This window comes from Mastomys coucha, unplaced genomic scaffold, assembly GCF_008632895.1.
Source record: "Mastomys coucha isolate ucsf_1 unplaced genomic scaffold, UCSF_Mcou_1 pScaffold9, whole genome shotgun sequence".
NCBI lineage: Eukaryota > Metazoa > Chordata > Mammalia > Rodentia > Muridae > Mastomys > Mastomys coucha.
In genome coordinates this window covers 35,869,039-35,879,662 of record NW_022196915.1, presented here as the reverse complement: position 1 = coordinate 35,879,662, position 10,624 = coordinate 35,869,039, and the positions used below count along the sequence as shown (strand labels likewise).

The following is a 10,624-nucleotide window of genomic DNA, read 5'->3' as shown; positions in this document are numbered from 1 at the left end:
AGGGAGGTGACCTGTGCAGGGGCGGGGCCCGAGGTGTCTCCGGAGGGCTTCCGGGAGGCCGCGTGCCGGGGGTGGGGCTCTAGCCTGAGGTTCCAGAGGTTCCAGCGGAAGTCGCCCCGCAGCCTCCCGGGTGGGCAGGGCTGGGTGCTCTCGGAGCTGCTGGCTGTGGACACCCGACCTCTAGCCTTTATGCAGCTGCACCGGTACAACTTTTTCTCTGACCTGGCGGGTGGGGCAGGGAGCACCGGCTACAAAGGCAGCAAATCCTGGGCTGGACAGCGAAATAGAGGGAATTTAAAATATTGAGGTGTGAAGATAGCATTTTGCAATCAAAAAGAACCTTTACCCCGCTGGGACAAAAGAATGGCTCGTAGTCTTCTGGCTCCATTCCTCCATCCCGAAAATCGAAGGCATAAATGTCCTGCACGGACAGGTGCAGGACAACTACAGGCAACACCCGGGGAAAGCGCCTGAGATGATGGCGGCTAAGAAACATTCCTGATTTGTGATTGTAATTGTGTTAGGTTGGGAAGCACCTGGTAAGAGTTCATGGGAGCCTCCCATGTGACTTGCTAAGCAGGTGTAGAAACCTCAGCTCGCATTTGAGCCTATGGTTTACCTCTGCTCTAATCCACAGCTGGTAGCTTTCTGCATATCTGATCTGAGAGTTGCGTAAATAACTCACACGCATATTAATCAAGTTACTTATTAAGTTGTTGTAGGAGCTGAAGAGATGAGTTAGCAGTAAGTAACACTGCCTGCAAGGGGTTAGATTGCCAGCACCCAAATGGCAGTTCACAACTGTCTGTAATCCCAGGTCAAAGGGATGCTACAACCTTTTCTGGCCTCCAAGGGCATCAGGAATGTGCATAAATATGCTTACATACAGGCAAATACCCATAACACGTTTTAAAAAAACAAAATGTGTTAAATAGGCTTTTTTTTTATTTCAACTGGTTTATAGAGCTAGTCAGGTATGTCCAAGATTAATGTTCTCAGAGATAGGCTTCTATGACAGGAGGTGTTTGCAACTTTGTGCCATAATCTAAACTAAAAAAAAGTGAGCTGCAAGAGTCTGGAATTCAAGTTCCCAGGAGGCAAAAGCAAAAGGCTCAGGAATTCAAAGTAAGCCTGGGCTGCATAGTGAAACTGCTTCTAAAAATAAATACTAAGTAAAAATAAAAATAATTTTCAAGTGAGATTAACCTGCACTGTGGCATGGTTTTAGACACAGGGTGGCAATCCTTTTCACTAAGAATAGTAAAGGACGCTACCAGCTCAAGCAGAGAGATTCAGCTTCTACAAAATGTATAACTATCTACCAGGTATTGTGCAAACTGTCCTCTAGACATGACTTTTATGAGTTCGTGTCTTACAAAAGTACACTCCAGGCATGAAAACATATATTTCAGTTTTCTCAGTAATATGGAAAAAACTCCCAACTTAGTAGCTATAAATTTGAGAATGACTAAATAAGCTATTTTGGGTTTTTTTCTCTGTATGATATGTGTGCCAAGGTGTGGGCATGTGTGTGTTGGTGAATATGTGTATTGGTGTGTGTAAACAAATGTGTACAGATATGTTCAGGCATGGACACTTGACCCGTGTAAATACCTGGAGAAACTCAACTTTTTTTTCAAGTTAGAAATACTCCTCCATTGCTTATCTGCCTTATTTTTTGAAGTAAGATCTCTCAATTGAGCCCAAAGCTCACCAATAGAGCTAGTTTTGCAAAGCAGCTTGCTTTAGAGATCCCTCTTTTCCACCTTCTCAAGCTGGAATTAGAGGAGCCATCACACCCACGCAGCATTTATATATGTTCTGAGGATTTGAACTCAATAGAGTTCTCTTGCTGGCATGGCAATTTAGCCATCTCACTGCCCTAAACTAAAATAAAGCCGACTACTGTTAAAGTATGCTATTCTTTTTAAAAATAGAAAGAGGTATCGCTATTGGTACTCTTGTCACTCCTATGACTCCTCTGAAAATTACTCCCACAATTATTCACTATGAAATAACCATGTGTTATGTGTGCTGCCTAGTCTTAACTTGACATAAGCTAGAGTTGTGTGAAAAGAGGGGACCCCCAGTGAGAAAATGCCTCCATAAAATCAGGCTGTAAGGTATTTTCTTAGTGGTTGATGTGAGAGGGACCAGCCCATTGTGGGTGCTGCCATTCCTGGGCTGGTGGTCCTGGCACCTAAAAGAGAGTATGCTGAGCAATCCGTGGGGAGCAAGCCAGTAAGCAGCACCCCTCCATGGCCTCTACTTCAGCTTCTGCCTCCAGGTTCCTGCTCTGGTTGAGTTCCTGTCCTGACTTCCTATGATGATGAACAATGAAGTGGAAGCATGAGCCAAACAAACCCTTTCCTCCCCAGCTTACTTTTTGTTCACAGTGTTTCATTGCAGCCATAGTAACCTGAACTAAGACCATTTTGGAAAAGTTGAGTTTCTCCAGGTATTTACATGGAAGCACATCCTAAAGCCAAGCTAGTGTGCCACACCTGTACTCTCAGCACTTGGAAAGCAGAAGCAGGAGAATTGCCACAAGTTCAAGACCAACCAAGTCTATATATGGAGTTCTAGACAAGGCATGACTACATAGTAAGTATGGCATAATCCTCTTTGTCCTCTTCAAAAAACACAAAACAAAATTAATTTGCAAATCCAGGCTTGGTGACATGTACATGTAATCTTAGCATTTGGGATGCTGAGGTAGGAAGGTTGCAAGTTCAAAGCCAGCCTTTGCTACATAGTGAGTTCAAATTAAGCATGGGCTACATGGTAAGACTCTGTCTGGAAAAATACAATACAATCATATTTTCAAACATGTGAATACATCATTTAAAGATATAGATTTAGGCCAGATAGGTAACTAGCTATAATCCCAGCTCCTAGCCATCTATGACTCGTTCCACAGAATCTGATGCTTGCTTTTCACCTGCATAGGTACCATGGATGTATACAGTGCACATTGTACATACATGCAAGCAAAACACCTTCATTAATAAACACATTTTTAAAATGTTAAGTAGATATAATGTATATATATATGTGTATGTATGTATGTGTGTGTATATGTGTGTGTGTGTGTGTGTGTGTGTGTGTATCCACATGTATATATGTTTCAAAATACATAGTTTCTAAGCATTACATGGAAGTTTGGCCAAAGAAACATGATCTATTCAAAACATGAAGGAAGGATGTCCAAATGGCCTCACACAATCCTCAAAGAAGTTTATGGAAAACTTTCATTTAGAATAATGTTTCTTAGCTCAGCCCAGGGAGTGACACTATTAAAAGGTGTGGCTCTGTTCAAGTAAGTGTGGACTTTTTTGGAGTAGGAGTGACACTGTGGGTGTGGGCTTAAAGACCCTCATCCTAGCTGCTTGGAGTACTCCAATAGCAGCCTTCAGATGAAGAAATAGAACTCTCAGCTCCTCCTGCACCATACCTGCCTGGGTGCTGCCATGTTCCTGTCTTGATGATAATGGATTGAACCTCTGAATCTATAAGCCAGCCCCAATTAATGTTGTTTTTATAAGAGTTGCCTTAGTCAAAGTGCCTGTTCACAGCAGTAAAACCCTAAGGTAGAAATTGGTACCAGCATAATGGGGTATTCCTGTGACAACCTGACCATGTTTTGGGGAGGACTGTGGAAGGACTTTGGAACTTTGGGCTAGAAGAGCCATTGAATATTAAGAGCTTTGTGGGATGTTCTGTAGGAACTTGGAAGATAGTGTTGAGAACAGTGCAAACAATGGAGGCCTGACTTATGAAATTTCAGAGGGAAGATTAAAGACTCTTATCGGGGCCATGTTGTTTTGATTGTAAAGATTCTGTGGTTTTGGTTAGCTGGGGCTGAAGAATCAGCTGTGATTAACAAGATAGCAGAACTACTAAAGCGAAACCTTTGCATTACTGGGACTATGGATACTGGTTAGCTGGAGCTAAGAAATTATCGGTGATTAAGAAGAGACCAGCATCACTGAGGTGACATCTTCTGGGAAGTGTTTCCTGAGAACACAGAGAAGCTGTGTTCCAGAGACAGCCAGACTTGGTAATGTACAAGAGTCACACAGGTGGTACTGGTTTTGAAACATGAAGGAGTAGCAGCTGGTGCTAGGTACTGTGAGAGGCCAGGAGAGGCCATTGGTGAAGGTGCAGCCTCAGTGGCAGACCCAGGACTGAAGGGGTCATGCAGAGAGGTTGAAGCTTAGCACCATGAGAAGAGCCTATGAGAGGCTATTCATGAAAGTGTAGTCCAGTTGCAGCAGGAGACAGCAGTGTTTTGGAGATGCCAGTACCATGGGATGACCACCAAGAAGAGCAGCAGCAGTGGAGTATGAGCAGCTGAAATCTAGAAGACACACTGTGTGCTACAAAGGGCAGAGCTGGAGAAGTGACCCAAGCCCTTGGAGGAGCCCAGAAGATTATGAGTGGATCTCAGATATTGGGCAGTTAGGGTGTAATTGTGCTTTTGATTGTGACTGTGCCCTGATATTTTTCCCTCTTGAAAGAAGAAAGTATTTTAGTAGAGCTCACAGTTAAGAGATTTTGCATTGTAAAAAGACTTTGAAATTCAAAGGAGATTGGAGATTTTAAAAGGACTGAAATTTTATTTTTTTAATTCTACTTGCTTTTTTAAAAAAGATTTATTTATTAATTTATTATATGTAAGTACACTATAGCTGTCTTCAGACACACCAGAAGAGGGTATCCAATCTCATTACAGATGGTTGTGAGCCACCATGTAGTTGCTGGGATTTGAACTCCTCCGAAGAGCAGTCAGTGTTCTTAACCACTGAGCCATCTCTCCAGCCCTGAACTGAAATTTTAATATGTAAGAATTTATTAAGACTGTGAGACTTTTAAAGTTATTTAGATCTTGGGGATAAATAAGAAAGTAAGGGTTGAGGCTTAATAGTGATGTGTTTGTGTGTCAAGTCGACAAGGGGTCAGTTGTATTGGCTGAATTTTGTGTCAACTTGACACAAGCTGGAGTTATCACAGAGAAAAGGGCCTCCCTTAAGAAAAATGCCTCTATGAGATCCAGCTGTAAGACATTTTATCAATTAGTGATCAAGGGTGGGAGGGCCCATTGTGGGTGGCCCTCCCTGGGCTGGTAGTCCTAGGTTCTATAAGAAAGCAAGCTGAGCAAGCCAGAGAGCAGCACCCTTCCATGGCTTCTCTGTGCCAGCTTCTGCCTCCAGTTCCTACCCTGTGTGAGTTCCTGTCCTGAATTCCTTTGATGATAAACAGCAATGTGGAAGTATACACTGAATAAACCCTTTCTTTCCCAACTTGCTTCTTGGTCATGATGTTTTGTACAGGAATAGAAACCCTAACTAAGACATTAGCCATTCACTTTGGAATACAGCTGTATCCAAAACAAAAAACAAACAAACAAACAAACAAAAAAAAAACAACCCCAGTATAAAAAAGAAGGGCAGCTACTCTTCAAGGTTATTTGACAATGAATTTAGTCACACCAAAGGACTGATTGGGTATTGTCTCTCCAAAAGTTATTTTTGAAAAAAAAAGAATCAGAATTTTGGGACAGGGAGATGGTTCATAGGTTAAAGGAGGCTGCCACCAAGCCTGATGACTAGATCCTGATCCCAGTGACCAGCAGAAGGAGGGACAACTCTCATGAGTTGTCATCTGACCTCTACACATGAGCTGTGACAAGTATACCCTCCTCCCAACCCCTTCCCCCCTCTGTCTTACACACACACTAAATAAAATGGTTTTTAGCATATTGTTATTATCATTGTGGTTGTTGTTGTTGTTATTCAGAATTGTGAAGACCTCCTTAAAGTCAAGGACTGTTACAATGTATCCCTCTGCTAACACAAAAAAGCTAAAGCCTTTTGACACTATCATTCAGCCATCTAGAATTCTTTTTTTTTTTTAAAGATTTATTTATGTATGTATGTATGTATTTATTTATTTATTTATTTATTTATTTATTTATATGTAAGTACACTGTAGGTATCTTCAGACACACAAGAAGAGGGCATCCGACCTCATTACCATGTGGTTGTTGGGATTTGAACTCAGGACCTCCAGAAGAGCGGTCAATGCTCTTAACTGCTGAGCCATCTCTCCAGCTCTAGAATTCTTGCAGTAACAAAGTAAATTCTGGCTTCCTTTATAAGTAGGCAGAGATGCCTCTGACATCCGAGAGCCAACGAGTTCTCTTTGTAATCCAATATTAAAATCTCAATAATGTACTTCTGGGTCAGATGACATCTCTAGGAAGTTTTCTTTTCTACTTGGGAAAGAAAAAGGTTCCTTTTTTACTTTTTTACCTGACACGATGATAACATTGTTGGAACGTGGCAATAGAGCTAATTCACTACAGTGCTGCAAGCATGTCTGACTGCTGGGAAACTCTCAAGAGAAAGCTACCTACGTGAGCAAAGGCTTCCCAAGAAAGAATGGCCTCAGAGCAGGCGAGGGATCCACAGCTACGCCTCTGTCTGGGTAGTGGGTATTTTCCCTGCTGTGTAATGTCCTATGACGCAATGGTCACTTGGAAAACAAGTTACGTGTTCTCTTTTGATAGCAAAAAGGACACGTTTTAAATTGTAGAAAAGAAAACAACTCTCCACATTAAACCTGTTAAAATGAGCAACAGGGGTTTCAAAACAACATCTTAAAGCAACTTCCTGGAATTTCTCTGAAGAAGAAGTATTCTTTCCCGAGTCTCTCTACCAGCAAGCCATTTTTTCCCTCGTTGGCTAGGTTTAGAGGAGAAAAGGAGCTGTGTGCCTACCTGCGTGGTAACTGTGGGAATGAAGACATTAATAATGAAAAGATGCTTTGAGGCCCCTTAACTCCACGGGGTGGCACGATGTGCCATAGGCACAAACACTGAATAATTTAAGTATATGTGTAGTTTTGTTTTACATGCCGTGTGCTTCTAAATCCTACTCATCTTATCTATTATACATAAAGCACGGGATGTGTGTGTGTCCTGAGCTTTTTTCAATCTAGTGGAAAGAAAGGGCATAGCTCAAATCCGGGGGCTGTATAATGTAGCCAAAGGACAGCTATTAGAAAACTGTTGTTTTGTTCCCTAACCTGGCATACTCTGAGATTCCCAGTTTAAAGTGCTTTAATTAACATTGATTCTTCACTTGGGGCTCGGGTGGCAGTCTGTTCTTTAACCCTTTGTCTTCCTTTGAGAACAGTAATTGGTAGTCTCAGCTGCAGGCACAGACCCAGGGCTCAGAGCCACACAGGGTCATAGGCAAACAACAGTGCCCTTCCCTTACTTTCTACCTCTTCTTTCTCAGCCGGCCGACCTGAATGGCCTGATCCCATAGGTACAACAGGGCTGGTGGGAGGTTGGAGAGAATTACCCTTCCTTCAATTGAAAGCTGTTGAAAATTACTGGTCTCCAATTTAGATGTGCCCTTAGCTATTTGGTACTTCAGATTCTGTTCATCCGGTCTCTGGGGCCAGTCTCAGCCAACCACAGCTGAATCACTGCCGGCTTATCACTCCCACAGTCAACCGCTGCCACTTCACTAAGAAGGTGAACTATTTCTTTTCTTTTTTTAAAAGATTTATTTATTTATTATATGTAAGTACTTCAGACACCCCAGAAGAAGGCACCAGATCTCATTACGGATGGCTGTGAGCCACCATGTGGTTGCTGGGATTTGAACTCAGGACCTTTGGAAGAGCAGTCAGTGCTCTTAACCGCTGAGTCATCTCTCCAGCCTGAAAGTGAACTATTTCTTATCTGTGTGTGCCATCCTACCCAATAAACTCATCCATATCTGAACTCCCCTCACCTACCTCCCCTCGCCTACCTTCCTCGATCCAGAGGTGGGAGACAACCCTCCTGATTCTCCATGGCTCATACCTCCCTCTACCTACACAACTCATGAAGCCTGGTTCAGAGCCCCTGGATTCTCCAGGTCACAGTTGCACCTGAGTGTTAGCTCCATCTTGCCTCAGCTGGCAATTGTGCCTGGGCGTTGAAAACTGTGCTCCATTTGGAAACCGTCCCTTCTCCCATGCTATATCCAGCCTCTCACCACAAACTAATCCACACGACGGCACCTGTCCTGCTTCAAGGGCAGGCTTGCCCTTTAACTAATGTGTTGGTCTCTCTCCTTCTGTCTGCTACTATCCCTCTGGCAGTACTCACTTGCTGTGTTCCCAAAGCTGGACCTTTCACCTCCTTAGCACCCCTGTCATTGGCTCCCATGTGGCATTTCTTCCTGCCCTTCAGGTAACTTATTCTCCTGGTGTGTTAGTCCATTGTCCATTATTTTCTTCTAGTAACAAATTCAACTCAAAATATTCAATTAATTGTGATTATTCTTGTGAATGAGTGACTTTAGAGATGAATTGTCTGAATTATGCCTAGTGATTTCTAGCCACTGTGGGCTGTGTTCATGATACCATATGAGTGCCTGGAACCATCCTTTTAACCCCCTAGCTGCTCCTGTTTTTTTTTTTTTAATTTATTCTTTATGTGTATATGAATACACTGTAGCTGTCTTCAGACATACCAGAAAAGGGCATCGGATCCCATTACAGATGGTTCTGAGCCAGCATGTAGTTGCTGGGAATTGAACTCCGAACTTCTGGCAGAACAGTAAGTCAGTTCTCCTAACCACTGAGCCATCTCTCCTGCTCCCAATCCTTCTAGTTTTACACAGGCACATACACCTTCCCATGGCCAAACAACCTCTATGTGCTTTGGACATCTGTGCCTGTGTTTCTTTGAAACATCCCTTTGTCTGTCTGTGGCTTCTTCTAGAAACATTTTAAAACATCTATTTCTTTCTATGGGTGTCTGCATCGTGAGTGCACAGTGCTCCTGAAGGCCTTAAAGGAGGCCAGATCCCCTGAAATATGTTAGAGATCAATGTAAGCCACCATGTGGATGCTGGGAACTGAACTCGGTGGATGCTGGGAACTGAACCTGGTGAATGCTGGGAACTGAACTCGGTTCTTCTACAAGAGCACCAAGTGCTCTCTTACAGAGCTGTATTTCTTTAGTAAATATACTAAAAGATTTCTTAAGGGTAGTAATTCTGTCTTTGTGCAATGCATTTATTCTAAAGTTACAAATGCAAGATTGAGTTCTTTTACATCCTTTAAGAATGCAGCTCTCTATTGGAATAAAAGTTTAACCAAGTTTAATTACATAGGACTTTCTTTTATCCCATAAATGACATACTTGGGGCCTAAGGTAGCATTTCTTAAAACCATCACTTACGGATATAATTTTATTATTAGAATGAACATTTGGAGGCAATGTTTAAGGGAAAACAGAGGTTTATACAGTTGACTTTGTAGTTTTGGCTTCAGGTCACCATAGCCTGCATGAAATGTCACAGTGAAAGGACAATTTTCAAGGCCAGGACCCAGGCTATGAAAAAGGTAAGTATACTTTGTAAACTTGAACGTTGCATTACAACACAAATCATCTGAAATAAAATACTTGGTTTTTTCTGTTTGTTTGTTATGAGAAAATTCAGAAAACAACCGAGACAAAACAAAAAAAACAAAAAACTTTAGAAAGTAACAAAAACCATAACACTAAGCCAGAACTACGATGCTCATTGAAGTGGATTGGTCTCTCTCCCTAATATGCACTTTGACTTGCAACTCATTTTTAGTATGTGCAGCTGTAATGAGGAAATGGAAAGGTGCGGTAACCCTCTGGAGTAATGCTGTGTTTCCACACAGTAATGGAACTCTCCAAAGTAGAAAGGGCCCGCCGCCGCTCCTCAGTTTCCACCAGAGAAGCCTTTGAAGTTGGGAGCGGCTGATGGTCCCTTTGATCCTCTTAGTCTTCTTGCACTTCAAGGAGCTTTGGGGGAGAGTGGTTTTGCTTATCACTGGGACCTATTGTTAAGCAAAAGAAAAGCAACTTCCTAGATTTGTTGACGTAACTGGAGCAGGTGAGGGACTTTTCCCAGCTAGCTGTGGGCGTTGTTACTTAGAGCCCTGTGCATCCCTTTTGCCTAGTCTCTTAACTCACTTGCAATAACTGTAAATTGGTTAATTGCTATAAAATTCATGCTAATATAAAGATTTTTTTAAATTCATGGTTCTTTAGCAAAAGAAAATCATTCAGAGAAAACACTAAAAACTCTTTTAAAAAATATTTTATACAGAATGACCCTCAGAGACATACATACATATAAACATATATACATACATACATGCACACACACACACACACACACACACACACACACACTGGGTCTTTTATGTATCTCTGACTGTCCTGGAACTCACTATATGATACTATATAGACTAGGCTGGTCTCAGACTCACAGAGACCCACCAGCTTTGCCTCCTGAGTGCTAAAATATCCAGCTACTTTCTACATCTTAATTAAATAAATACAGAATATATTTTATGTGAAAGACAGCAGCTTATTTAAATCATGCAGTTTATATACTTAAAAACTATTTTTAGAGAAGAGAACCTGAAACAGGCTTTATTCACAGTAAATACAACTGTGTATGTAGCTGGATGGTGATGGCGCACACTCAGGAAGCAGAGGAAAGCGAATCTCTGAGTTCTTAGTTCAGAGACAGCCTAGTCTACAGAGCAAATTCCAGGACAGCCAGGGCTACATAAA

General features: G+C 42.1%; 1 long non-coding RNA gene across 3 annotated transcripts in view; it reads left to right on the top strand.

Moving 5' to 3' along the window:
• LOC116084300 overlaps positions 1 to 10,624 on the top strand; it is a 51,961-nt gene that overhangs the window by 31,770 nt on the left and 9,567 nt on the right. Inside the window, exon 1 of one of the 3 annotated variants that reach the window (XR_004116071.1) lies at positions 8 to 2,604. The exons of the other annotated variants lie outside the window; for them this stretch is intronic. This is a non-coding gene — a long non-coding RNA (uncharacterized LOC116084300). Of the gene's footprint in view, positions 1 to 7; positions 2,605 to 10,624 lie in introns of those variants that run through there. 3 annotated transcript variants of the gene reach the window in all.